A 12,348-nucleotide genomic window follows, 5' to 3' on the forward strand; every position below is an offset into this window, starting at 1 on the left:
GCTGCAGTAGCAGTCAGTAATGATCTAGTCTTATTTGGGAGAAGGGGAAGAGGACGTAGAACAACATTCATCGAAAGGAAAAGAGGATGCTTTTGTTCAAAGGGAATGATCTTAAAGGATAGGGAGCATTTCAATTGATGTAATCACATATTTTTGGGTTGCCTTCAATAGCTGTTTTCAGGTAATGATCACAGCAAATTCCTTCTGAGCTGATTCTGCAGTTTCTCAAGAGCTGCCCATCACAGATATTTCTTCTTGGAGTGTCTTTAGCAGAGACATTAAACAGGATAACACATGTTGAGACTTTGCAGTCCTCCAGATGCTAATACTCTGCTGGTGTGGTTCAGCAGCAGGACTGATGTATTACCTTGCCTTGTCTCTCACTCGAGATGTGTAACCACTGAAATGCCTTTATTAAATAGTAAACCAAAGGTGGGGACTGGTACTTGGAGAGCAAATCAAGCCACGGGACCAACACCTTTCACTCCTGACAGGCTCTCAGCACTGTCTACTGCAGCAGCCAGAGCTTTATCACACATGTGAGACCAACACATCTGGACCCTCCCCATGTATTTTTCCTCTGATGCCTTCTGGTATTCTTTGTCTTTATACCCAGCACCATTTACTAGCCTGCTGACTTCTGGGCTTAGAGAGAGAAAACGTGTGCTGCCCCCCGGCAGGAAATGGGACATTTAACAGGGATGGTTTCCAGCGCTGATGCATAGTTTTATCGTTGGCAGTGCAACTGAAGTTAGGGAGAGTGAGTGCTGGTTTTAATTCTTGATTTGCAACCATTTTGAAGGCTTAGGGCTTGTATTACAGATTTAACGTGTGACTCTATAATAAAAATAGTAAGGACATATCTACCTGTTCCTTCTGTATCCAGATTTGGGCTGACGATATATCCTCTTTCATGGAGCACTTATTTCCTAGGGAATGGTTTCAGTTATTGCCACTGTTAATAAGAGAACTACTAATTAGGTATCAGTCCCGCCTCTTTCCAACAAGTGCCCTGTGTGTATTACTGCATGTGGAAAATATGGATGTGAGCTTGGAGTTTTGAAAGGCCAACTCTGAGGTGCCCCAAAAGAGCTGATAATGTCAGCTTTGGGGCGTAACAAATGTCTGAAATACCTACAAGGTCTCTTAGGCACTAAAAATCAACACAAATCTTATTTATACATTTTGTTTTGTGAAATCTAATTTTACACACGCTAGAGCACACATTACACTTGGCTTGTTTGAGATATCCCTGGACAACTCCAGTAAGGACAGCAATGGGTGAACTTGTTGATAGGCAAGCTGGGGCTCATGCTTTACATAGTGTGCTTTATGGAAGGATGCTCCTCTGCTTGCTATAGCAAAACTTTAAAATAGTGGAGTGGGCTCGCCTTGCTTCTACCTTCTGTACTAATTGAAAAGAGGCAGCTTCTGAATTACATTACCTTTTGCAATAACGTTTGTAAAGTACTTAAATGACACATTTACAATCACTCTCTTCTTTAAATTTAAATCTTCCCCATTCAGATAGTCACAGCTCAAAAGTCCTGCTCAAGGCAAAAGCACGCCATAAAAACTTAATGCAAGATAAATGGGCCCTCCTGGCTGCTGAGCGATGAGGACTGGATCTATTTGAATAGCTCACACAGGCTGCATTTTTCATTGCCTTTAGGCACCTCTTATAGATCTTTCATTCTCTTTTTTTATGTTCTTCCTTCTCATGGTTATTATAGTGCAAAAAAAGTTAACCAACACTTACCTAAGTTGGAGAAGGTACTGTAGATAAGGATTTGTTGACTTTATACCCGCTTTGACCAGGGTACACCTACATACGTGTTTTAGTAGCTGGTTTTGCAGTTGACACCAGTTAGACTAACCTAGCTCCTCAGTGCAGGAGATGCTAGCAACATAAAGATAGGTGTTGCAAGTGTACCTCTCTTTATAGGGAGAGTAATCTTGGAGATGATTAATGCCAGTAGGCTGACTACCCAAGTTCACGTAGCTCCTCAAGTCCACTGGGATGGGAAGGTGAAGAAAGTTATTGTTGGGAGGAGCCAGCTAATCAGTGCTTTCCAAGCAGTGGAGAACTCTGCGTACACTTAATCTCTTTCTCCCCTTTAAATCTCATTTCATGCCAATATTATGGGGTATGGTGGGTTGACCCTGGCTAGATGCCAGGTGTCCACCAAAGCCGTTCTATCACTCCCCGTCCTCAGCTGGACAGGGGAGAGAAAATTATAACAAAGGGCCTCTGGGTTGAGATAAGGCCAGGAGAGCTCAACTCACCAATTACTGTCACGGGCAAAACAGACTCAGCTTGGGGAAAATTAACTCAATTTATTATCAATCAACCAGAGTAGGGTAATGAGAAATAAACCCAAATCTCAGAACACCTTCCCTCCACCCCTTCCTTCTTCCCGGGCACAACTTCACTCCCGGATTCTCTACCAACACCCCCCAGTGGCACAGGGGGATGGGGAATGGGGTTTACAGTCAGTTCATCACATGTTATTTCTGCCGCTTCATCCTCCTCAGGGGCAGGACTCCTGACACTCTTCCCCTGCTCCAGCGTGGGGTCCCTCCCACAGGAGACAGTCCTCCACGAACTTCTCCAACGTGGGTCCTTCCCACTGGCTGCAGTTCTTCATGAACTGCTCCAGCATGGATCCTTTCTACGGTGTGCAGTCCTTCAGGAGCATAGACTGCTCCAGGGTGGGTCCCCCATGGAGTCACAAGTCCTGCCAGAAAATCTGCTCCGTGGGCTCCTCTCTCCACAGATCCGCAGGTCCTGCCAGGACCCTGCTCCAGCGCGGGAGTCCCACAGGGTCACAGCCTCCTTTGGGAACCCACCTGCTCCAGCGTGGGTTCCTCCCCGGGCTGCAGGTGGATATCTGCTCCACCGTGGACCTCCCTGGGCTGCAGGGGGACAGCCTGCCTCACCATGGTCTTCCCCACCACGGGCTGCAGGGGAATCTCTGCTCCGGCACCTGGAGCATCTCCTCCCCCTCCTTCTTCACTGACCTTGGTGTCCGCAGGGTTGTTTCTCTTACATGTTCTCACTCCTCTCTGTGGCTGCTGTTTCTGTCTGTCCCAGCAACTTTTTTCCTTCTTAAAAATGTTATCACAGAGGCGTTACCACTATCACTGATGGGCTTGGCCTTGGCCGGCGGCGGGTCCGTCTTGGAGCCGGCTGGCATTGGCTCTGTTGGACACGGGAAGCTTCTAGCAGCTTCTCACAGAAGCCGCCCCTGTAACCCCTCCCCACTACCAAAACCTTGCCACACAAAGCCAATACATGGGGGGGAAGGATTTTTGAAATTTAACACGAGTGGCTCCTTTATGGTTCTGTAAAAACTCTGAAGTTTCTAATTGCTAATCACTAGTGAAAAACATGACCAGTAATTTTAAATCTTAATAATTGTGCTTTCCCCAGACATCTGTATTCACAAAATAATCTGTTACAAAACCTGATTTGGTACCCTTAACAGATATTTTTCACGCACTTTTGTTTCATATATATGTGGCCTTTTACACTCCTAGTACACACGCGGGTGCTTTTGATGAAGCAGGCAGCTGTCTTTGAACTATTTGAAATAACTGAACAGATGCATGACTCTGCCACACATCAGCTCAGTGCAAGGCATCCCTCCTGTGCAGCATAAATCAGGAGACCTCAGGAGCAAATATAGAGTGCTAGACTTCTCATTTCTTCATTTATCTTTGCCACATTGTACCCCCCTGGGGGGAATAATATTTTGATGGGTGAATAAAGTACCATTAACTTTAACATTATGATCAATCATCATGACAAAGGAGGACAAGTAGTCTTTGTACCTGGTCTTGCCACTTGTTTAGTCATCAAACCCTTTGCAAAATGAGTGTAAAACACTACTTTATTAAGGCTGTGGTTCCGTGATACAGGTTTTTTTGACAGCAATACCTGTTTTAGCTACAGCTGCTGCTATCTTGCACCCCTAAGGCATAGCAGTATCTCCATCCATTGTTCTGTGCAACTGCACATGCTGCCACCCTGCTCAGGGCACCAACCTGGCTCACCTTTTTAGAGAAAAAAACAACAAAAAACACATTTTGGGGAGGGAGGTAGTGGGAGGGTAGTTTTTCTAAAGCTGCCTTGGTTCCCTGGTCCTGTTCACTACCTGGCTTTATGAAGAGCTGACCTGGCACCCCCTGAGAGGAGTGGGCTGGGCTGAGGACAGGCATACCTGTGGGGTGGGAGAAGAGGTGGAGCAGTTTTAAGCCAGTGTTTTAAAAAATGTCATGGTTTAAGCCCAGCTGGTAACAAAGCACCATGAAGCTGCTTGCTCACTACCACCTGGTGGGATGATGAGGACAAAATATAAAGAAAGGCTCGTGGGTCGAGACAAGGACAGTGACAGCACTTGTGGTCACAAGCAAAAGACAGGTTTAATATGGGGAAGAAACAACATCAATTTAATTTATTACCAATCAAGTCAAAGTAGGGTAATGAGAAATAAAACCAAATCTTAAAAACACCTTCCCCCCACCCCTCCCTCTTTCCCAGGCTTAACTTTACTCCCGGTTTTCTCCACCCACTCCCCACCAGCAGCACAGGGGGACAGGGAATGTGGGTTGGGGTTGGTTCATCACATTTTGTTTCTGCCACTCCTTCCTCCTCAGGGGGAGGACTCCTCACTCTTCCCTTGCTCCAGCATGGTGTCCCTCCCACAGGAGACAGTCCTCCATGACCTTCTCCAATGCGAGTCCTTCCCATGGGCTGCAGTTCTTCACACGCTCTTCCAGCGTGAGTCCCTTCCACGGGCTGCATTCCTTCAGTCACAGACTGCTGCAGCGCAGGCTTTCCCGTGGAGTCACGGCCATCTTCGGGGGCATCCCCCTGCTCCGGCGTGGGGTCCTCCCCGGGCTGCAGGTGGGCATCTGCTCCCCCGCTCCCCTCCATGGGCTGCAGGGGGACAGCCTGCCGCCTCCCCAGGGGCTGCAGGGGCATCCCTCCTCCAGCTCACCTCTTCCCCCTCCTTCTTCATTGACCTTGCTGTCTGCACGGGGCTTTCTCTCACATCCCACTGCCCTCTTCTGCTGCAGGTTCCCCTTCTTAAGTACGTTCTCCCAGAGGTGCTACCACCGTCACTGATGGGCTCGGCCTTGGCCAGAGGCAGGTCCGATTTGGAGCCGGGGAAGCTTCTAGCAGCTTCTCACAGGCGCCACCCCTGCAGTCTCTCCTCCGCTACCAAAACCCCGCCACACAAACCCAATACAAAAAAGCAGTGAATTGCATGGGGAAACTAAAGCCTAATTTGGTAACCTCTGCAAGTGTTGGTAGTGCTTCAGCGGCGAAGACGTAATCAGGATCCTTTGTTGACAGTGTTCGTAATATCCTTTTGTTTTTTCCTTGTTGAGGCTTTCTCTTGAGGGGAGAAAACCTTAATGAGAAGTGGGGTGTGTTGCACAGCAGCAGGGCACAGTAAGGATGTGGGCTGGCACAGTCAAGGGAGTGTGAAGTTCAGGGGCTCGCTCCGAGTCTGCTGCCCAGCTGAGAACTGAGGTAGCGCCAACTAATTTTTATCAAGTCTCTTTTTCAATGGTAGCCTTTCACAATGACATAGTATGAAGAATTCTTCAAATATCTTTCCTCTTTTTGCTTTCAGAAAGTCACTGCAGATATGTCAGATTACAGCTGTGCTTTTCAAAGGGATTACCATACCTTGTAGAGGGATAGATTATTCACTGTCTTTTAGCCTTGGGTTTTCATTTTATTTTTTTCATTTGAACTATCATCCTGCCTCCTCCTCAAGCAAAGCTTTCCTCTCCATGAAAGTGGGGAAAATGATGAGTTGATTCTACTGCCCTGGAGTTTACTAAGTTGCTGCTTAGAAGCAATTTTCTTGCTTGCTCCTTGGGTGAATGTGGTACAATGGCAATCTTTAATCTAGTAGAAAAACAAAATGTCATACTTCCCCAGATTTATTCCTGGGTAGCATTACTTTGTGCTCACTTATGTTCTCAATGTGCACAAACACGTAAGAGCCCATGCGGCAGAAAAAATTTCCAGAATAATGCCCCTTTATAATATGTTAGGAGTTCAGGTCAGGATTTGGCAACTAATTTCCAGGAGGGCCCTGTGAAGAAGTACTGTTTATCTAGGCATATAATTTGCTTGTATTGCTCACAATGCTCATTCTCATGCTGAAAAGGCAAACAAGGAAAGAAATTCTTCTGTGGTAGGTTTGGAAATCTTATAGACTATCCTAAGATGACAAATAAGAAGGGATCTGGCTAAAGCAGAAGACAGTAATTAATGGTATAAAGAAGGTAAATAGGATGAATGCAGGCACCTGATCACCTGACACAAGGGGATGGTCAGTGAAAATAAGAAACTGGAAGACCACGTAGAGAAATTCATGGCCCTGCAAAGCAGCTGACCTCTGAAGCTCCTCAACATCACCAGACAAGGAGACCAGTTAGCTGGGACTCAGGAAGTCACTAAACCATGCTGGATAAACAGGCATGTCAGATGATAGTGGGGAGTGTTATAGCTCACCAAGACTGTAGGAAGGGGTATAGTCTCCTAGGTTTCAGAGCCTGGGCTAAAGTCTTGCTGCTGTGAATTCAGAGGACCCTCCCTGGCAGCAGGTTATGCCTTATTCAAAGAGCTCTGGGATGTGCTGATGGTAGCTGCTGATGGAGGCAGAGTGCTTCCCAGGACAGAGGACTTCTCAGGATCACTTGCCAGCAAGCAGCGGGGTAAGGATGAAAAAGCCTGGGACCCATCACTTCACCACTGTCTCAGACACAATCAAGGAAAATGAGTTCTTCCTTGGCTGGGGATAAGTCAAGCAAGAAAGTGAAGGAGGAGGAGGAGGCTTGGTAGCAAAACCAGCATGTGACCTGATCTAACTGGACCTCCTTTGAGCACGGGGGTTGAGCTAGGTAACTTCCAGAGGTCCCTTCCAACCTAAATAATTTCACACATCTGGGCCTATGAGTTACCACAATACCTTGCAAATGCTTTAGCTGCAACTGCTTCCTTGTGACTAGGTTTGGACTTTGTTTTTTGTTTTCTTTGTTGTTCTTTGAGGGACACCCAGCTTGGGTCTCAGATTAGCCAGGGAAGTCAGCCACCACATCTCCCTTGCCTCCCTGTGCTATTGAGGGAGAAGGGGTCCTCTGTTCAGTGTGAGGTGTTGAATCTCCTGCAGCTCCTTTCTCTGTGCTGATTGTAGAGGGTGCCTGAGGAAGGGAGACAGCTGGCTGAGAGGCCTCGACCTTCCCTTTCCCCTTCCCCTCCATGCTTTTGACTTCTGTTTTTGCTGAATGCTTTCACTGAAACAGGAACATTTATCAGCTGAGCCGTGTCAGACTTGCCATACTCTTACTTTCTCCACACTTTTTGCTCCTCTCCCCTTTTTCCTTCTCTGTCCCTTCTAACCATGCTAATCCACTAAGTTAATATTAATTCTTCAATAGTGAGTGTTGAAATCTCTGTAATTGCTTTGTGCTGCTTTGTGTGTCTGGACAGTGTGTTACAACAGCTTACCAGGTTTTGAAATCTTGAGCACTGGGAGTTGAATAGAGCAACCTGGTTCAAGGGAGTGTTGTTAATCTGCTAGGGATGAGCACAGGTTGTAACCTGATGGCTTTGAGCAGCATTTTCCACCTTGGCTGATTAAATGTTTAAGCATTTATCCCAAAGAGAGGAATGGCTTCATGCTATTTCTAAAAAATCAAGAGGGATTTGCATGACCAAATGTGGATGTTTTAGGCACCTGAATTTCCATATTTAAGCTTGTTGTTTCTGAATCAGCCTGCAAAAGGCCCTACAGCCAGTTTCTATCTGGCCATAAAATCCAGCCTTTGAAGCAAATTGTGCAGCACACGATCCAATTATGTGGTCTCAGCATATGGCAAGACAGAGCATTTTGCTGTTGCAAATCAGTATGATCAGCCCTGCAATACCCTGCTTCCTCCCTGTATAGTACAGTTTAATACACAGCAGAGAGGAGTTAGCTTAGTGAAGATTTTGAAGAAAAGCATTGGCCTTCCTGGAGGTGCACAGGCAGCGATCACGAAACAGAGCCTGGATATTTCTCTAGTCCTTTCTGCATGTACACTAGGGGAAAGCTTGGCAAGCGTTTGGCTGCATTGAGATTCTGAACCAGACTCACAGCCATTGCAAACAGATGATCCCAGTCTCTGGCTGAGCTGGCAATGATGAATTTAAGCCCTTGAGATACAAGACTGAGCAGATGCAAGTGACCTTAACTGACATAGAAATGAAGCCTTATCTGCATCAAAGAGGGTGTTCAGCTCATCGTTGTCTGCTGTTATAAAGAGCAGAAAAAGAGAAAGGCACAGAAACTAGCACAGGTAAAGTTTACCAAAAGAAGCCAGCTAGGAAGAAGACTGGCTAATTTTTTTTTTTTTTTTTTTAAATCCAACAACCAGAATGCTAACAAACATTTAAGATGTCATGTGACTGAGGTGGTTTCTTTTTTTAAGCTATTCTTCCTTCAAGTACTCTTTCTCAAGGATAGTCTTTGCTCTCTGCCTGTTTGGGTTTTGTGCTTTTTCTGTTTTCTTACCATCCCCTTTCAATGTTTCAGCTTTTGCCTTTACCTTCTCTTTGCCCGGTGTGTTTAGTTCCACATACAGATGGAGCAGTGGGTCGTTACCCAGGTTAGTGGGTTGGTCAGTAAGTACTGGGCACTGAAGACTATCCTTTATTCACAGGCAAGAAAAAGAAAAACTTCCTTTTACGTCAGCAGCATGCTGAGGCCTTACCTAACAGAAACTAGAGGGATTCTCACAAGTTTCCAGGTACAGAAATTGTCTCTTAGTGCATGTGCCTGTATTGTGCCTAGCAGAACAGGATGTTGAACTTGATTGGAGGTGTTGAGTATAATCAAGGTAGAAAATACTAAGTGTCACTTTTCAGGCCAGAAATATGTTTGGGACATGCATGTGGACTTTCTACATGTTGGTGGAAGCCGTTCTTGAGTTTGCAGAGGGTGAGGTATGGAGACCAGCAGGCAAGCCTGGTTTGTGTCTTATTTTCTCTGCATGTATGTGAAAGAAGCAGCCTTGTAGGAATCACTGCAATACCAAAGCTGGAATGCAGGTAATTACACAGGGTGGTAACTTAAATTTCTGGGTAGTCTCGTTGCCTTACAGAATCTTCCCGCAGACATAAAATTTGGCTCCAACATAAGGATTTGCAGGAATGTTCTATTTAATGTGTACAGTGGAAACTGTAGTTTAATTTGTTCATGTGGGTATCCTCCCTGTGGCCGTTGGGAGACTGGTGCCTATTTCCTGATAGCAGTGGGACAAGCAGTGCTTTCCTGTGTTTCCTTGGATGATTGGCTTCCTGGCAAAGGCTGTTTGGGATAGTAGGTCACTGTGAAATGAGAACTCTTTCTTTGCTCTCATCAGAAAAGGCTGTACCTAGATGCTTGCTTCCAACAGGAAGAGAGGGAAAGTAAAGGATAGAAATGTAATGTGAACCAGACTGTGTTCGAAGTGGAAAATGTTAAAGGACAGGAGTGTCAGGAAAGCACCATTTCCCTTGATGATTGATAGCTCTTCTGCACGTGGTCATGCAGGAGCATGTCTCCTGTAACTGTAGCACCGTGTGCTTTCCAGCGCCCCTGATCTGAAGACCTCAAAGAGCACTGTGAACTCAGATGAGTTAAATCTGTGGCAATTCAGTTACAGAGATGCAATCACCTCTGTTCTACAGACAAAACCGAGGAAGGAAAGTTCAGTTGCTTGCCTAGAATCAGTAAGTCATTGACAGAGGTAGAAACTGAATGGGAGCTCTGACTCCAGGTCAAGTATGCAGACAGAAATTAGTCACAATGAAGCTATTAAGCTGGGCTCTGCCCTTGCTTTTGTTGTTGAACAAATTAAACTGTTTTTTTTTTCTGAAGCCATGAGCACCCACTAGCTCCCATGAAACCAGCTGGAGTGGTGGTAGTTCAGCTGTTCTGCAAATCAGACTTGAAAAGCAAGAGTTGTACAATTGGTTATGTTAGACCTATTGATCCTTTTTAAAAGAAATGTTGCATTATACACAATATTACACAGAAAAAATAGCCTCAAGAGGGTAGAGTATTGGCAAGCTTTCTGAGGCTATTTGGAGTGCAAAGAACAGAATAGGATCAAAGTTGAGCAGAAGAGGTAGGAGATAAGGAAATGACTGGGGAGAAGGTTAGAAGGGCGAATGAGAAATACTGGAGAACAGTGGCAGAAAAGGACAAGTTTGGCCTTAGTGCAGAAGATAGTGGGAAAGGCTGTGCATGATAGCCTGGAAAAAAACCCCAAACAACTCCTACCTTTAAGGAAGAACGTGAATTACTTAGCAGAAGGAGAGTTTTGGTGAGGCAGCACAGCCCTAAGGATAGCAGGGCTACTTAGGAGCACAGGACCTTGCATTCTCTTGCCTCCTCTTCTTCCAGTGATGTACCACCATTGTGCTCTGCTGGTATGCTGTGTGACGGTGCTGTGATCTCAGCTGAGTCCTCCAGGTACTGCTCTAATAAAGTAAGAACAGTCATTTTCCTAAATTTGCAATCAGCAGATTTAAAAAGGAGGGGAAAGAGTAAGAGGCAGGTGAGAACTGTGTAGCTTTGGTTGTGTTCTTTATTCACATAACCAAAATTTTATCCTGAAAGTGTTCCAGAAATGAATCCTTGTCAGCTGACATAAGTAAAAAACATCTTGTTCCCCATTCTTTCCCTTTCCCCCCTGCATCACTAATGTGTAGCAGATGTAGAAAGAAGACAGAATCACAGTGTTTCATGTTATACTGGGGAAATCGGGTATTAGCTGATTTCAGGCTGTGTTTTGCCATGACCTTGGAAGGGTTGCCTAACTATCCTCTGTGAAGATTGTTGGAAAACTCTGGCTGCTTGGTTTTTTGTATTTATTGAAAGAAAACTAAGTAAATGTATCTGTGTGAGAGAGAGAGAGAGAGACTGGGTGAGTGCGTGTGTGGGGTAGAGGGAGACCTGAAACCTGTGTGGTTTGTTCCTGCTGGTGTATCAGGATTAGACTCCTGGGCTGTGATGGGAAGCCTGAAGAAACCTCCTTTGAGGACTTCCCATTGGAGAACGCACAGCATCATCATGTCATTGGAAATTTATCACTTGGATGGAAGTCCTGTGTTTCTGCCACACTTTAAATAGATCCTCTTTCTTACTTACAGTAGAGCTTTACTATGAGGGAGTCCCTTTGTGGGAGTTACTTAATAGAGAAAACAGCCTCAGGAGAACAATTGCAGTACTGGTGATGCAAGAACCCCAGTCTAACATTTTTACGTTGTCTCAGGTTTCCCCATATGGCCTTGAATAAGTCAAATAGCCTCTCTGTGCCTCAGGTTGCCAGGAATGAGATAAGGAAAGTGGTACGACTTGGTGGGCATAGGATGATAAGGTATTGAAACTGGTGAGGTATCCAAAGATAAAAGCCAGTAAGTATGTCTGCCCCCTCCCAAGATACTTATGTTGTGTTCCTCATTTAAGGTAGGTGTGGAGGCTTTTGTAAACCAGTCCTCTGCAACTTATGGAAAACCCCAGCAAGAGAACAGAAAGCTGCTGAGTTGCTCCCCAGCGTTCAGTCCTAGTGTTGAAAAAAATCCAAGGGTGTTTCCTGTATCAGGATTTATTTTTGTGGCTCTTCACATGTTGTGGACATGCAGTTTACTCTTCTGGTTACTCCTGGCTCTTTGGCTGCATCTCAGAAAACAACTGCCAGCATCAGTGATGACTTACAAGGGAGCAGGATGGTCTACTGGTCATTTGGGTTAGAGATCAGAGGCTTCAAATGGCAGTGCACTGATCCGTGTTTATCCATGGATCAATACCGAGAGTGAATCACTGAGTGTTCCCAATACATAGGGATATAATTGTAGATGACTTCAGTAAGTCCACAGTGAAATCATGTGCAGCACTGCCTGAGTAACCCAGGACATGGGGAGCAGGCACTTCTGCAGATCAGGACTGTCTGATTTCATCAATTTGTGCTGGGGCTACCCTAGCTCTTGCTTGCTTTAAGCCTGTGTCTGACAAATGCTGTGATCTACTCAGTTATTAGAGAGCCAACAAGAATTCCAACCTAACATTTCAAGGCACTGAAAAAGAATCCTTTGCCCTCATGAAATTAATTCAGGAGAGAAATTATCTTCCAGTTGACTACTACTTTACACAGCTTTGGTAAGTAGTTGATATTCATAAAATATGGGTGGATGTAATCTTTGTAAGTTCTGTTTCTTCCTAAAAAAGGACACAACCTTGAGTAGGGGTGTTCCCAGGGAATGAACCTGGGAGCTCTGGATCAAAAAGAACAAATCTG

At 45.4% G+C, this 12,348-nt stretch overlaps 1 protein-coding gene across 4 annotated transcripts in view; it reads left to right on the forward strand.

Moving 5' to 3' along the window:
• The window catches only part of TSPAN4 (tetraspanin 4), a 475,717-nt gene that overhangs the window by 120,057 nt on the left and 343,312 nt on the right, over positions 1-12,348 (forward strand). The window contains exon 1 of one of the 4 annotated variants that reach the window (XM_049820770.1): positions 6,723-6,741. The exons of 2 other annotated variants lie outside the window; for them this stretch is intronic. The gene's annotated coding sequence lies outside the window, so the exon portion shown is untranslated. Of the gene's footprint in view, positions 1-6,722; positions 6,742-8,735; positions 8,815-12,348 lie in introns of those variants that run through there. One more of the 4 variants, XM_049820769.1, reaches the window with a different exon arrangement.

This window comes from Accipiter gentilis, chromosome 17, assembly GCF_929443795.1.
Source record: "Accipiter gentilis chromosome 17, bAccGen1.1, whole genome shotgun sequence".
NCBI lineage: Eukaryota > Metazoa > Chordata > Aves > Accipitriformes > Accipitridae > Astur > Astur gentilis.